This window comes from Salmo salar, chromosome 23, assembly GCF_965601325.2.
Source record: "Salmo salar chromosome 23, fSalSal1, whole genome shotgun sequence".
Classification (NCBI taxonomy): Eukaryota; Metazoa; Chordata; class Actinopteri; order Salmoniformes; family Salmonidae; genus Salmo; species Salmo salar.
Window position 1 is genome coordinate 32,220,358 of NC_138313.1, and position 17,492 is coordinate 32,237,849.

Here is a 17,492-nt window from a genome sequence, read left to right on the forward strand (position 1 = left end):
GTCATGGGTGAACAGGAAGTACAGGAGGGGACTAAGCACGCACCCCTGAGGGGCCCCAGTGTGGCAGACGTACCCTTGTCACCTGGGGGTGGCACGTCAGGAAGTCCAGGATTCAGTGGCAGTGGGAGGTGTTCAGTCCCAGGGTCCTTAGCTTACTGATGAGCTTTGTGGACACTATGGTGTTGAATGCTGAGCTGTAGTCAATGAACAGCATTCTCACATACGTGTTCCTTTTGCCCAGATGGGAAAGGGCAGTGTGGAGTGCAATTGAGATTGCGTCATCTGTGGATCTGTTGGGGTGGTATGCGAATTGGAATAGGTCTAGGGTATCCGGGATGATGCTGTTGATGTGAGCCATGACCATCCTTTCAAAACACTTCATGGCTACCGACGTGACTGCAACGGGTGGTAATCATTTAGGCAGGTTACCTTCGCTTCCTTGGGCACAGGGACTAGGGTGGTCTGCTTGAAACATGTAGGTATTACAGCCTCGATCATGGAGAGGTTGAAAATGTCAGTGAAGACACTTGCCAGTTGGTCCACTCATGCTTTGAGTACACGTCCTGGTAATCCGTCTGGCCCCACGGCTTTGTGAATGTTGACTTGTTTAAAGGTCTTGCTCACATCGGCTACCGAGAGCGTTATCACACAGTAATACGGAACAGATGGTGTTCTCATGCATGCTTCAATGTTGCTTGCCTCGAAGCAAGCATAAAAGGCATTTAGCTCGTCTGGTAGGCTCGTGTTACTGGGCAGCTCACAGCTGGGTTTCCCTTTGTAGTTCGTAATAGTTTTCAAGCCCTGCCTCATCCGACGAGCGTCAGAGCCGGTGTAGTAGGATTACATTTTAATCCTGTACTGACGCTTTGCCTGTTTGATGGTTCGTCTGAGGTCCTACCAGGATTTCTCATTAGCGTCCAGATTAGGGTCCCACTCCTTGAAAGCGGCAGCTCTAGCTTTTAGCTCGATGCGGATGTTGCCTGTAATCCATGGTTGGGATATGTTCGTATGGTCACTGTGGGGACGACGTCGTCGATGCACTTATTGATGAAGCCGATGACTGAGGTGGTATACTCAATGCCATTGGATGAATCCCAGAACATATTCCAGTTTGTACTAGCAAAACAGTCCTGTAGCGTAGCATTCTCGTCATCTGACCACTTCCTTATTGAGCAAGTCACTGGTACTTCCTGCTTTCGTTTTTGCTTGTAAGCAGGAGTCAGCAGGATAGAATTATGATCAGATTTGTCAAATGGAGGGCGAGGGAGAGCTTTGTACAATGAGAGAAAATAAGTATTTGATACCCTGCTGATTTTGTACGTTTGCCCACTGACAAAGAAATGATCAGTCTATAATTTTAATGGTACGTTTATTTGAACAGTGAGAGACAGAATAACAACAAAATAATCCAGAAAAACGCATGTCAAAAATGTTATAAAATGATTTGCATTTTAATGAGGGAAATAAGTATTTGACCCCTCTGCAAAACATGACTTAGTACTTGGTGGCAAAACCCTTGTTGGCAATCACAGAGGTCAGACGTTTCTTGTAGTTGGCCACCAGGTTTGCACACATCTCAGGAGGGATTTTGTCCCACTCCTCTTTGCAGATCTTCTCCAAGTCATTAAGGTTTCGAGGCTGACGTTTGGCAACTCGAACCTTCAGCTCCCTCCACAGATTTTCTATGGGATTAAGGTCTGGAGACTGGCTAGGCCACTCCAGGACCATAATGTGCTTCTTCTTGAGCCACTCCTTTGTTGCCTTGGCTGTGTGTTTTGGGTCATTGCCATGATGGCCGGGCTATGTACTCAGAATATTGCAAAATATGCTTTCACCGAAAAGCTATTTTAAAATGTGACACCGCGATTGCATAAAGGAGTTCTGTATCTATAATTCTTAAAATAATTGTTATGTTTTTTGTCAACGTTTATTGTGAGTAATTTAGTAAATTCACCGGAAGTTTGCGGTGGGTATGCTAGTTCTGAACATCACATGCTAATGTAAAAAGCTGGTTTTTGATATAAATATGAACTTGATTGAACAAAACATGCATGTATTGTATAACATAATATCCTAGGAGTGTCATCTGATGAAGATCATCAAAGGTTAGCGCTGCATTTAGCTGTGGTTTTTGTGACATATATGCTTGCTTTGAAAATGGCTGTGTGATTATTTTTGGGAGGGTACTCTCCTGACATAATCTAATGTTTTGTTTTCGCTGTAAAGCCTTTTTGAAATCGGACAATGTGGTTAGATAAAGGAGAGTCTTGTCTTTAAAATGATGTAAAATAGTCATATGTTTGAGAAATTGAAGTTATAGCATTTTTTAGGTATTTGTATTTCGCGCCGCGGAACGTCTGTCCCTAACAGGTTTTAATGTGCTTCTTCTTGAGCCACTCCTCTGTTGCCTTGGCCGTGTGTTTTGGGTCATTGTCATGCTGGAATACCCATCCACGACCCATTTCCAATGCCCTGGCTGAGGAAAGGAGGTTCTCACCCAAGATTTGACGGTACATGGCCACGTCCATCGTCCCTTTGATGCGGTGAAGTTGTCCTGTCCCCTTAGCAGAAAAACACCCCCAAAGCATAATGTTTCCACTTCCATGTTTGACGGTGGGGATGGTGTCCTTGGGGTCATAGGCAGCATTCCTCACCTCCAAACACGGCGAGTTGAGTTGATGCCAAAGAGCTCCATTTTGGTCTCATCTGACCACAACACTTTCACCCAGTTGTCCTCTGAATCATTCAGATGTTCATTGGCAAACTTCAGACGGTCATGTATATGTGCTTTCTTGAGCAGGGGGACCTTGCGGGCGCTGCAGGATTTCAGTCCTTCACGGCGTAGTGTGTTACCAATTGTTTTCTTGGTGACTATGGTCCCAGCTGCCTTGAGATCATTGACAAGATCCTCCCGTGTAGTTCTGGGCTGATTCCTCACCGTTCTCATGATCATTGCAACTCCACGAGGTGAGATCTTGCATGGAGCCCCAGGCTGAGGGAGATTGACAGTTCTTTTGTGTTTCTTCCATTTGCGAATAATCGCACCAACTGTTGTCACCTTCTCACCAAGCTGCTTGGCGATGGTCTTGTAGCCCATTCCAGCCACGTGTAGGTCTATAATCTTGTCCCTGACATCCTTGGAGACCTCTTTGGTCTTGGCCATGGTGGAGAGTTTGGAATCTGATTGATTGATTGCTTCTGTGGACAGGTGTCTTTTATACAGGTAACAAACTGAGATTAGGAGCACTCCCTTTAAGAGTGTGCTCCTAATCTCAGCTCGTTACCTGTATAAAAGACACCTGGGAGCCAGAAGTCTTTCTGATTGAGAGGGGGTCAAATACTTATTTCCTTCATTAAAATGCAAATCAATTTATAACATTTTTGACATATACATTTTTCTGGATTTTTTTGTTGTTATCCTGTCTCTCACTGTTCAAATAAACCTACCATTAAAATTATAGACTGATCATCAGTGGGCAAACATACGAAATCAGCAGGGGATCAAATACTTTTTTCCCTCACTGTATGCGTCTCTGTGTGTAGAGTTAAGGTAGTCTAGAGTTTTTTTCTCCTCTGGTTGCACATGTGAAATGCTGATAGAAATGAGGTAAAATAGATTTAAGTTTCCCTGCATTAAAGTCCCCGGCCACTAGGAGCGCCGCTTCTGCATTAGCATTTTCTTGTTTGCTTATGGCCTTACACAGCTCATTGAGTGCGGTCTTAGTGCCAGCATCGGTCTGTGGTGTTAAATAGACGGCTACGAATAATATTGATGAGAACTCTCCTGGTAGATAGTGTGATCTACAGTTTATCAGAAGGTACTCAAGACTTCTTTAATATTAGACATCACGCACCAGCTATAGACACACATTCCTGCCCCTCGTTTTACCAGACGTAGCTTCTCTGTCCTGCCTATGCATGGAAAATCTTGCAGCTCTATATTATTCGTGTCTTCGTTCAGCCACGACTCGGTGAAACATAAGATATTTCAGTTTTTAATGTCCTGTTAGTATATCGTATATCATCCATTTTGTTATCCAATGATTGCACGTTGGCCAATAGAACAGATGGTAGCGGAGGTTTACTCACTTGCCTAAGAATTCTCAGAAGGCAGCCCGACCTCCGCCCTCTTTTTCTCCGTCTTTTCTTCACGCCGAGGAAGGAGATTTGGGCCCCTTCCCGATAAAGCAGTATATCCATCATGTTGGACTCGTTAAAGAAAAAATCTTAGTCCAGTTCAAGGTGTGTAATCGCTGTTCTGATGTCCAGAAGTTATTTTCGGTCATAAGAGACGGTAGCAGCAACATTATGTACAAAAGAAGTACACAAATAAGTTACAAACAATGCGAAAAAACAAACAAAATAGCACAGTTGGTTAGGAGCCCGTAAAACGGCACCCATCACCTCCGGCGTCATTTGCTATCCCATTCTTGTCTGCAGATCATCTCAAACACTGTCAGGTTGGATGGGGAGCGTCGCTGCGCAGATATTTTCAGGTCTCTTCAGAGATGTTTGATTGGGTTCAAGTCGGAGCTCTGTCTGGGCCACTCAAGGACATTCAGAGACTTGTGCTGAAGACACTCCTCCGTTTTCTTGGCTTTGTGCTTAGGGTCATTGTCCTGTTGGGTGAACCTTTGCCCCAGTCTGAGGTCCTGAGTGCTCTGGAGCAGGTTTTCATCTCATGGTCTGAGGGTCCTTTAGGTGCCTTTTGGAAAACTCCAAGCAGGCTGGCATGTTCCTTTTACTGAGGAGTGGCTTCCTTCTGGCCACTCCACCATAAAGGTCTGATTGGTGGAGTGCTGCAGAGATGGTTGTCCTTCTGGAAGGTTCTACCATCTCCACAGAGGAACTCTGGAGCTCTGTCAGAGTGACCATCGGGTTCTTGGTCACCTCCCTGACCAAGGCCAATCTCCCCCGATTGCTCTGCATTGAGCAATTGAGCTCTGCATGAGCTCTAGGAAGAGTCTTGGTGGTTCCAAACTTCTTCCATTTAAGAATGATGGAGGCTACTGTGTTCTTGGGGACCTTCAATGCTACAGAAATGTTTTGGTACCCTTCCCCAGATCTGTGTCTTGACACAATCCTGTTTTGGAGCTCTACGGACAATTCCTCTGACCTCATGACAGGTGTGTGCCTTTCCAAATCATGTCCAATCAACTGAATTTACCACAGGTGGACTCCAATCAAAGTTGCTCAATTTCGAGTCTCATAGTAAAGGGTCTGAATACTTATGTAAATCATGTATTTCTGTTTTTTATTTTTAATACATTTGTAAAACGAATTAAAAACCTATTTTCGCTTTATCATTTTGGGGTATTGTGTGTAGATTGATGAGGGGAATTTTTTTAATCAATTTTAGAATAAGGCTGTAACAAAACAAAATGTGGAAAAAGTGAAGGGGTCTGAATACTTTACGAATGCACCGTAACTATTCTGCCTCCCTCACAATATAGCAATGACATTGGTGTCATAAGGATTTGGGTGGTGTTATCATCAATAATAATGGGTCTGTAGGATCTGAGTTTATGGAAAAATATTGTCAAATAAAGAAAGTATAAAACAAAGAAGAAGAAGTATACCTTAATAACAAAAGGTTGTGATATTGATACACAGGCAGCATCCTCCTGATTCCTTCTTACAAGCAAAAATTTAAGCAGGAAGCACCAGTGACTCGGTCTATAAAAAAGTGGTCTGTAACGGCCGTCGTCAGATTGAGACCAAGATGCAGCGGAGGATGTGTTCATATTAAGGATTTTAATAAACGAATGAACACTATACAAAAAGAAAACACGACAAGGAATGACAGCCAAACAGTCCTATCAGGATTAACAAACCGAGACAGAAAACATTCACCCACAAACCCCCAAAAAACAGGCTGCCTATGTATGACTCTCAATCAACAACAACGATCTACACCTGTTCCTGATTGAGAGCCATACCCGGCCTAAACAAAGAAAACCACCAACATAGAAAAAGAAACCTAGAACGCCCATCCATGTCACACCCTGGCCTAACCAAAAATAGATAACAAAAAACCCTCTCTATGGCCAGGGCGTTACATGGTCATATGAAGCAGATGCTAAACTTCAGGACTGCTTTGCTGGCACAGACTGGAATATGTTCCGGGATTCTTCCGATGGCATTGAGTAGAACACCACATCAGTCACTGGCTTCATCAATAAGTGCATCGAGGACGTCGTCCCCACAGTGACTGTACGTACATACCCCAACCAGAAGCCATGGATTACAGGCAACATTCGCACTGAACTCAAGGGTAGAGCTGTCACTTTCAAGGAGCTGGACTCTAACCCGGAAGCTTATAAGAAATCCCGCTATGCCCTCCGACGAACCATAAAACAGGCAAAGGAGATGATTGTGGATTACAGGAAAAAGAGGACGAGCACGCCCCCATTCTCATCGACAGGGCTGTAGTGGAGCAGGTTGAGAGCTTCAAGTTCCTTGGCGTCCACATCACCAACAAACTAACATGGTCTAAGCACACCAAGACAGTCGTGAAGAGGGCACGACAAAACCTATTCCCCCCCAAAGATTTGGCATGGGTCCTCAGATCCTTAAAAGGTTTTACAGCTGCACCATCAAGAGCATCTTGACGGGTTGCATCACTGCCTGGTATGGCAACTACTCGGCCTCCGACCGCAAAGCACTGCAGAGGTTAGTGTACATACAGCCCAGTACATCACCATGGCCAAGCTTCCTTCCTTCCAGGACTTCTATACCAGGCGGTGTCAGAGGAAGGCCCTAAAAATGGTCAAAGACTCCAGCCACCCTAGTCATAGACTGTTCTCTCTATTACCGCACGGCAAGCAGTACCAGAGCGTCAAGTCTAGGTCCAAGAGGCTCCTAAATAGCTTCTATCCCCAAGCCATAAGACTTCTGAACAGCTAATCAAATGGCTACCCAGACTATTTGCATTGCCCCCCCCCCCCGGAATGTTGCTGCTGCTCTCTGTTATTATCTATGCATAGTCACTTTAATAACTCTACCTACATGTACATATTACCTCAGATACCTCGACACCGGTGCCCCCGCACATTGACAATGACTCTGTACCAGTAACCCCCTGTATATAGCCCCGCTATTGTTATTTACTGCTGCTCTTTAATTATTTGTTATTCTTATCTCTTACTTTTTTTCATTTTTTTTCTTATAACTGCATTGTTGGTTAAGGGCTTGTAAGTTTCACTGTAAGGTCTACAGTATTCGGCGCATGTGACAAATACAATTTGGTTTGATTTTATTTTATTTGATAATAGTCTATACCTTTTTTTAGGCTGGGGCCTACTGGCCTGAATATAAACAAATTCAAAACAGAATTAGGATTGGAATCATAGGCCTATGTCATAAGACATCATCATGTGATATTTATGCTGCAATAGTTTATGTGTCGGGGGCTAGGGTCAGTCTGTTATGTAGAGTATTTCTCCTGTCTTATTCGTTGTCCTGTGTGAATTTAATTCTCTCTCTCTACCTCTCCCTCCCCTCCGGGAGGACCTGAGCCCTGGGACCATAACTCCTCGCTGTCCCCAGTCCACCTGGTCGTGCTGCTGCTCCAGTTTCAAATGTTCTGACTGCGGCTATGGAACCCTGACCTGTTCAGGGTTCCATTGTCCCGGACCTGCTCTTTTCGACTCTCTCTCTCTCTACCACACATGCTGTCTCTAACTCTGAATGCTCGGCTATGAAAAGCCAACTGACATTTACTCCTGAGGTGCTGACCTGTTGCACCCTCTACAACCACTGTGATTATTATTATTATTATTTGACCCTGCTGGTCATCCAACAGCTGGGCCTAAAATAATGTATAAGAGATCATACAAATCAAAATCCAAGATGGCGCTGTAGTAGGACGTTTGTATCTGTCTTTGTCGTATCCCGTGTCTTATCCCGTGTAAATAGCCGGTCTTTGTCGTATATATCTTAATCTCACTTGCTATCTACGAACTAAATATACTTATCTGCAACTCGCCTCACTCAATGTGGTACAGATCTGCTATTTTTATTCCTTATAACTGGAACTTCCATCAGGAGCTTGCCAGCTAACTAGCTACTAGTCTTTGTTAGCTACGGCTTGCGGTCCTCGCCTTTTTTCCCTGTCATCAGCCAGCCTTAGCTCAGGCAACACCAGCCAGTCTGCACAGCGCAATATCAAGCCAGAGCATATTAGACTGCTTCTCTCTACCATATCACCGGATTCCTGCTGCTCTGGATCATTACACCGGATCATTACTCCAGATCATTGCAGCTAGCTAGCTGCAAATGAGTGGATACTGTTAGCTAACGCCTCTGTCCCGAAGCAAGCACCAGCTAGCCTTGAGCTAGCCTAGAGCTAGGCCCATATACCAGCTAATTCTAGGGCTACAATATCTCCTTTGCCAATTAGCCTGGACCCTTTATTGTCAACACGGAGCCCCGCCGATCCATCACGACTGGACTGCCGACGTGATCGCCCGATGTGGTCTCAACAGTCTATTCTGTAACGATGTCGCCAAAGAACCATCTACTAGCCCCGGCCCGCTAGCTTTTCTGAACGCTGTGTCCCCTGCTTGCCTAGCATAGTAGTGACTACCGAACAGCACCCTGACTCACCTATTGCTGCTCGTTTGACACTATGATCTCTGGGCTACACAGCTGATGCCCCCTGGACTGTTTGAATAACACGGTACCTCATTTTGTTTACCTGTCAGCCCCAGCCTCGAAATCAGGTCCTGTATGTACCTAACTGACCCGCTCTGCCCATTCATCGCCATTTACCCGTTGTCGTCTTAGCTCTCCTGATCAACACCTGTGATTGATTATGCCTCTCTCTAATTTCAATATGCCTTGTCTACTGCTGTCTCGGCTAGTTTTTACTGTTTTATTTCACTGTAGAGCCTTCAGTGCCGCGCAAAACGCCTTAGATAGCTCTTTCGTCCCACTCCACACACATGCGGAGACCTCGCCTGTCTTAACTTGTCCCTCCAGAGACGAAACCTCTCTCATCATCGTTAAACGCCTAGGTTTACCTACACTGTACTCACATCCTATCATACCCTTGTCTGAACATTATGCCTTGAATCTATTCTACCATGCCGAGAAATGTATTCTCTGTCCCCAACGCACTAGACGACCAGTTCTTATAGCCTTTAGCCGTACCCTTATCCTACTCCTCCTCTGTTCCTCTGGTGATGTAGAGGTTAACCCAGGCCCTGCAGCCCCCAGCATCACTCCCATTCCCCAGGCACTCTCATTTGTTGACTTCTGTAACCGTAAAAGCATTGGTTTCATGCATGTTAACATTAGAAGCCTCCTCCCTAAGTTTGTTTTATTCACTGCTTTAGCACACTCCGCCAACCCGGATGTCCTAGACGTGTCTGAATGCTGGCTTAAGAAGGCCACCAAAAATCCTGAAATTTCCATCCATAACTATAACATTTTGCGACAAGATAGAACTGCCAAAGGGGGCGGAGTTACATTCTAGCCTGTAAAGTTCTGTCATAGCCTGTAGAGTTATGTCATACTATCCAGGTCTGTGCCCAAACAAATTGAGCTTCTACTTTTAAAAATCCACCTTTCCAGAAACAAGTCTCTCACCGTTGCCGCTTGCTATAGACCCCCTTCAGTCCCCAGCTGTGCCCTGGACACCATATGTGAATTGATCGCCCCCCATCTATCTTCAGAGTTCATACTGTCAGGTGACCGAAACTGGGACATGCTTAACACCACGGCCATCCTACAATCTAAGCTTGATGCCCTCAATCTCACACAAATTATCAAGCAACCTACCAGGTATAACCCTAAATCCGTAAACACGGGCACCCACTTAGATATCATCCTGACCAACTTGCCCTCCAAATACACCTCTGCTGTCTTCAAACAGGATCTCAGCGATCACTGCCTCATTGCCTGCGTTAATAATAGGGCCGCGGTCAAACGACCACCCCTCATCACTGTCAAACGCTCCCTAAAACACTTCAGCAAGCAGGCCTTTCTAATCAACCTGGCCTGGGTATTCTGGAAGGATATTGACCTCATTCCGTCATTAGAGGATGCCTGGTTATTCTTTAAAAGTGCTTTCTTCACCATCTTAAATAAGCATGTCCCATTCAAAAAATGTAGAACTAAGAACAAATATAGCCCTTGGTTCACTCCAGACCTGACTGCCATTGACCAGCACAAAAACATCCTGTGGCGTACTGCATTATCATCGAATAGCCCAAGTGATATGCAACTTTTCAGGAAAGTTTGGAACCAATATACACAGGCAGTTAGGAAAGCAAAGACTAGCGTTTTCAAACAGAAATTTGCATTCTGTAGCACAAATTCCAAAATGTTCTGGGACACTGTAAAGTCCATGGAGAATAAGAGCACCTCCTCCCAGCTGCCCACTGCACTGTTGCTAGGAAACACTGTCACCAATGATAAATCTATGATAATCAATCATTTCAATAAGCATTTTTCTACGGATGGCCATGCTTTCCACCTGGCTACCCCTACCCCGGTCAACAGCTCTGCACCCCCAACAGCAACTTGCCCAAGCCTCCCCCATTTTTCCTTCACCCAAATCCAGATAGCTGATGTTCTGAAAGAGCTGCAACATCTGGACCCCTACAAATCAGCTGGGCTAGACAATCTGGACCCTCTCTTTCTTAAATTATCTGCCGCCATTGTTACAACCCCTATTACTTGCCTGTTCAACCTCTCTTTCGTGTCGTGTAAGATCCTTCAAGATTGGAAAGCTGCCACGGTCTTCCCCCTCTTCAAAGTGGGTGACACTCTAGACCCAAACTGCTACAGACCTATATCTATCCTACCCCTGCCTTTCTAAAGTCTTCGAAAGCCAAGTTAAAAAACAGATCACCGACCATTTCGAATCCCACCGTACCACCTCCGCTATGCAATCTGGTTTCAGAGCTGGTCATGGGTGCACCTCAGCCATGCTCAAGGTCCTAAACGATACCATAACCGCCATCGATAAAAGACAATACTGTGCAGCCGTATTCATCGACCTGGCCAAGGCTTTCGACTCTGTCAATCACTGCATTCTTATCGGCAGACTCAACAACCTTGGTTTCTCTAATGACTGCCTCGCCTGGTTCACCAACTTCTTCTCTGGTAGAGTTCAGTGTGTCAAATCAGCGGGCCTGTTGTCTGGACCTCTGGCAGTCTCTATGGGAGTGCCACAGGGTTCAATTCTCAGGCTGACTCTTTTCTCTGTATACCTCAATGATGTTGCTCTTGCTGCTGGTGATTCTCTGATCTACCTCTACGCAGACGACACCAATTCTGTATACTTCTGGCCCTTCTTTGGACACTGTGTTAGCAAACCTCCAGACAAGCTTCAATGTCATACAACACTCCTTCCATGGCCTCCAACTGCTCTTAAATGCAAGTAAAACTAAACTTATGCTCTTCAACCGATCACTGCCCGCACCCGCCCGCCCGTCTAGCGTCACCACTGGACGGTTCTGACTTAAAATATGTGGACAACAACAAATACCTAGGTGTTTGGTTAGACTGTAAACTCTCCTTACAGACTCACATTATGCATCTCCAATCCAAAATTAAATCTAGAATCGGCTTCCTATTTCACAACAAAGCATCCTTCACTCATGTTGCCAAACATACCCTCGTAAAACTGACCATCCTACCGATCCTTGACTTCGGCGATGTCATTTTCAAAATAGCCTTCAACCCTCTACTCAGCAAATTGGATGTAGTCTATCACAGTGCCATCCGTTTTGTCACCAAAGCCCCATATACTACCCACTACTGCGATCTCTACGCTCTCATTGGCTGGACCTCTCTTCATACTTGTCGCCAAACCCACTGGCTCCAGGTCATCGACAAGTCTTTGCTAGGTAAAGCCCCGCCTTATCTCAGCTCACTGGTCACCATAGCAGCACCCACCCACAGGTATATTTCACTCGTCACCCCCAAAGCCAACTCCTCATTTGGCCGCCTTTCCTTCCATTTCTCTGCTGCCCTTGACTGGAACGAATTGCCAAAATCACTGAAGCTGGAGACTTATATCTCCCTCACTAACTTTAAGCATCATCTGTCAGAGCAGCTTACCGATCATTGCACCTGTACATAGCCCATCTGTAAATAGCCCACACAACTACCTCATCCCTGGAATTTTTCGTTCAACATTCACCTACTGGTACCATTTCTGTCAATCCGTCTGTGAATACAATTTGATGCGTATGTTCGATAAATCCAACACATGCACCACACAGAACGCACTGCAAGTGCATCTGCAATGATGCTGCCGGTGTGATTAAGGCGTTACTCCGCCCAAAATCTGTCCATGATAATAAGCCCATGAAGTGAGGAATTCTTGTATGGAGGTCAATGAAAGTGTCGAATTTGGTCAACCAAAAATGTAATTGCTCATTTGCTACGCAAGGCTTATTTGATCAACTAGAAGTTTTGTAATGGTTAGGTTCTTCTGATTGCACTGACATAAGTTTGAGCACATGACATTTCATCAACTTTGAAAAAAACTATTTTATATTGGAGTCGTGTCTGTTGTCATAGAGATAGATGCTCATCATGGATATAACCCGTTTTAGCGTGAACATTGCCATTGAGAGCTTTCACCATTTTAAACTAGTTAACTGTGGGGATTCCTATGAGTTGGGAGCAATCAGCCAAGGAAGAAGAAGAAAATTGGCCTTTACCTTCTCCAATAACGACATTACAGGATTAGAAATCCAAGGCTTAAAAACAAATGTATGCCGATGACTCAAGTTTTATATTAAGTCCACAAGCTAGATCTCTGCAATGTCTCATTGAAGATCTAGATAACTTTTCTGTGCTCTCTGGACTAAAACCTAATTATGATAAGTGTACAATATTACGTATTTAAAAAATACTACTTTTACATTACCCTGCAGTTTACCTATACAATGTGCTGATGGTGAAGTAGACATACTTGGTATTCATATCACAAAATATATAAATAAGCTCTCCACAATGAATTTCAATAGACAACCTGTAAAAAAGATCCTGCAACCATGGAGAGGTAAATAACTGTCTATTTATGGAAAAATTGCCCTGATTAACTCCTTAGTCATATCTCAGTTTACTCACTTACTTATGGCTGCTGCCTACTCCTGATGATTCGTTTTTTCAAATCATATCAGCAAAAAATATTTTGCTTTATCTGGGATGCTAAACCAGACAAAATAAAGCGTGCCTATCTATATAATGAATATGGGTGGTTTGAGATTATTAAATATAAAAGCACTAAACCTCTCTTCACTTATTCAAAAGTTTTACTTGAACCCTAAATGGTTCTCAAGTAGATAACTAAGAAAAGCTGATGAAAATTGCCTTTTTGCCTTTTTGCCTTCGATTAATTGAAAATTATACTTTTTTCAAAATATCTCTCTTTTTCAAACAAGCATTGCAGAGCTGGCTACAATTTCAATTTCATTCCCCTGAAAAGATAGAATAAATATTACAACAAATATTATGGCTGAACTCAAATATGCTGGTTAATAAAATACCTGTATTTATGGGAAAGATGTTTGAAAACGGTATTTTGTTCTTAAATGATATTGTAAATTGGAATGGTTGAGTTTTGTCGTTCATGGAGTTATCAGAATTATACGGGAAGGTCTGCTGTAAACAACCAATTGATTACAGCATTACCCCAAAAATGGAGGAGGCAGGTGGCAGCGGGAGGAGGAAGGGCACTGGTGTGCCTGCCCAATATAAAGGATCAAAACCGGCGAAGGAATAAAAATAGCATAAATAGGAAAGTATACCAGTTTCATTTGAGGACCAGGATGTTGACAACTGTGCCATACAGATTGCAAAATAGTTGGGAAGAGATTTTTGATGTACCGATTCCATGGTACATGGTGTATGAGTTGATATATAAAACAACGCAAGATTCAAGACTTTGTGCTTTTCAGCTAAAATTATTATATAGAATTCTTGCCACCAACAAAATATTGAATATTTGGGGCATAAAATCATCGAAGCTCTGACGATTTTGTTGTGAGGATACAGAATCAATAGACCATTTATTTTGGTATTGCCCTTAGGTAGCCTGTTTCTGGTCTCAGGTTCAGGAATGACTGAAAATGCATAGCATTGATCTAAAATTGACCCTAGAAATAGTACTGTTCGGAGATCTGAAGAGACCGGGTCAGTCAATTGCTAATATACTAATACTCCTGGTAAAAGTATTTATCTTCAACTTGCAATTTGTGGATTCCATTCGAATAGATAGATTGAAATTGTACGTTAAACATCACAGCATAGTTGAAAGATATATGTAGCGTAGAAATCCGAAGAGGGTGGCCAGCAGAGGTAGGTGGGATGGGCTGAGGGAAGCTGAGGGTTGGGATGTGGAATGATGGTCAAAGTGGGAGTGGAGTTGCTGTGCGGGAGATAAAATGATGGTCAAAGATAAAAGTCAAAAATAAAGTCAAAATAAAACATAATAAAAAGTATGTTTGAATGACACTGAGGGGCAGTGTTTCTACAGCTAATGCCAGTTTGCCTGAGGCTGATGCCGTGCAGGTGTTTGTACACATGCATATACACACACTCTTGTTCAAATAAACGCATACAATAACATACACATACATGTAATAGTGCCAGACATGCACACAAACATACAGTTGAAGTCGGAAGTTTACATACACTTAGGTGAAGTCATTAAAACTTGTTTTTCAACCACTCCACAAATTTCTTGTTAACAAACTATAGTTTTGGCAAGTCGGTTAGGACATCTACTTTGTGCATGACACAAGTAATTTTTCCAACAATTGTTTACAGACAGATTATTTCACTGTATCACAATTCCAGTGGGTCAGAAGTTTACATACACTAAGTTGACTGTGCCTTTAAACTGCTTGGAAAATGGCTTTAAAAGCTTCTGATAGATTAATTGACATAATTTGAGTCAATTGGAGGTGTATCTCTGGATGTATTTCAAGGCCAACCTTCAAACTCACTGCCTCTTTGCTTGACATCATGGGAAAATCAAAAGAAATCAGCCAAGACCTCAGAAAGAAAATTGTAGACCTCCACAAGTCTGGTTCATCCTTGGGAGCAATTTCAAAACGCCTGAAGGTACCACGTTCATCTATACAAACAATAGTATGCAAGTATAAACACCATGGGACCACGCAGCCGTTATACCGCTCAGGAACGAGACGCCTTCTGTCTTCTAGAGATGAACGTACTTTGGTGCGAAAAGTGCAAATCAATCCCAGAAGAACAGCAAAGGACCTTGTGAAGATGCTGGAGAAAAAAGGTACAAAAGTATCTATATCCACAGTAAAACGAGTCCTATATCGACATAACCTGAAAGTCCGCTCAGAAAGGAAGAAGCCACTGCTCCAAAACCACCATAAAAAAGCCAGACTACGGTTTGCAACTGCACATGGGGACAAATATCGTACTTTTTGGAGAAATGTCCTCTGGTCTGATGAAACAAAAATACAACTGTTTGGCCATAATGACGATCGTTATGTTTGGAGAAAACAGGGGGAAGCTTGCAAGCCGAAGAACACCATCACAACCGTGAAGCACGGGGGTGGCAGTATCATGTTGTGGGGGTGCTTTGCTGCAGGGACTGGTGCACTTCACGAAATAGATGTCTTCACGAGGAAGGAAAATTATGTGGATATATTGAAGCAACATCTCAAGACATCAGTCAGGAAGTTTAAGCTTGGTCGGAAATGGGTCTTCCAAATGGACAATGACCCCAAGCATACTACCAAAGTTGTGGCAAAATGGCTTATGGACAACAAAGTCAAGGTATTGGTATGGCCATCACAAAGCCCTGACCTCAATCCTATAGAACATTTGTGGGCTGAACTGAAAAAGCATGTGCGAGCAAGGAATCCTACAAACCTGACTCAGTTACAGCATCTCTGTCAGGAGGAATGGGCCAAAATTCACCCAACTTATTGTGGGAAGCTTGTGGAAGGCTACCCGAAACCTTTAACCCATGTTCAACAATTTAAAGGCAATGCTACCAAATACTAATTGAGTGTATGTAAACTTCTGACCCACTGGGAATATGATGAACGAAATAAAAGCTCAAATAAATAATTCTCTCTCCTATTATTCTGACATTTCACATTCTTAAATTAAAGTGGTGATCCTAACTAACCTAAGACAGGGAATTTTTACTAGGATTAAACGTCAGGAATTGTGAAAAACTGAGTTTAAATGTTTTTGGCTAAGGTGTATGTAAACTTCCGACTTTAACTGTATAGTTGGCATTGCTGTTATGATTTTAGTTGTCCTTGATGTCCTTTGTTTTTTTTGTTTTTTTATTGCATTGTTGTTTGCTGTTTTCTTCTGTCTTTTTCTTTTTTCTCTTTAGTTCATTCTCTTGGTTGGTGCATTGGGGGGTTCTTGGGGGTGGGGAATGGAATTAATTGTATTTTATTTTTCTTCTTCGGGGGGGACTGTAGGACGGGTCTCGAATGGTTGAGGGACAGCTGTTGGGTTACTGTGGGGGGATCTTGGAGGGTTCGGGCTCACGTTTTCTGGCCTGGTGGGAGATCTGTCAACGTGCCCTTGAGCAGGGCATTGACCCTGGATGCTTCTGTGTGTCTCTCTGAATGGGAGTCTGTTGGATGACTGGTATCGTGTAGTTGTTGTGCGGCTTCACTGCTAGTATATTGTATATTTCGGATATTCAATAAAAAAATTTTTTTTAAGTTTGCCGATGACACGACAGTGGTGGACCTGATCACCAATGACGCTGAGACAGCCTATAGGGAGGATGTCGGAGACCTGGCAGTCTGTTGCCAGGACAACAACCTCTCACTCATCGTGGACAAGACAAAGAAGCTTATTGTGGACTACAGTAAGCGGAGGGCTGTTCTCTCTGCTACCGCACAGCAAACGGTACTGGAGCACTAAGTCTGGGACCAACAGGTTCCTGAATAGCTTTTACCCCCAAGCCAAAGGACTGCTAAATAGTTAGTCTGGGTAGCTACTTGGTTATCTCAATTTCCTCGTACTGGTACCCCATGTATAAAGCCAAGCTATCATTGCTCATTATGTATTTACTCTGTATTTACTCTGTGTTACAATTTTGTAAAAAAAAAAAAAAAATTTACTATTATTATTATTATTATTATTATTATTATTAATGATGCCCACTGCCTTCTTCTTTTGTTCCTCAGACACACAATTAATTAGGACCTGGTTACTGATTGATCCCACTTTTCCCAGCACAAGATTCACCTTCTTCGAGACCCCAAACGGGTCTCACAGATTACCATCCTTATCAAAAATTGCATCCCAACAAGAAACAAATCCTTGTCTGACATACACTTGTCATCCCCTTCAGTTTAACACTTTCTTCTTTATCATTCCATTATTTGATACTACTGTTCTCCATTCTTCTTCTCCAACTCCACTCAAGTCTGATAGCCGAAATGGCGGCGAGTAGTGGGGACCAAATGGAGGAAATGGAGAATGTTGGAGAATCAACAGCTGTGCTGGAATGT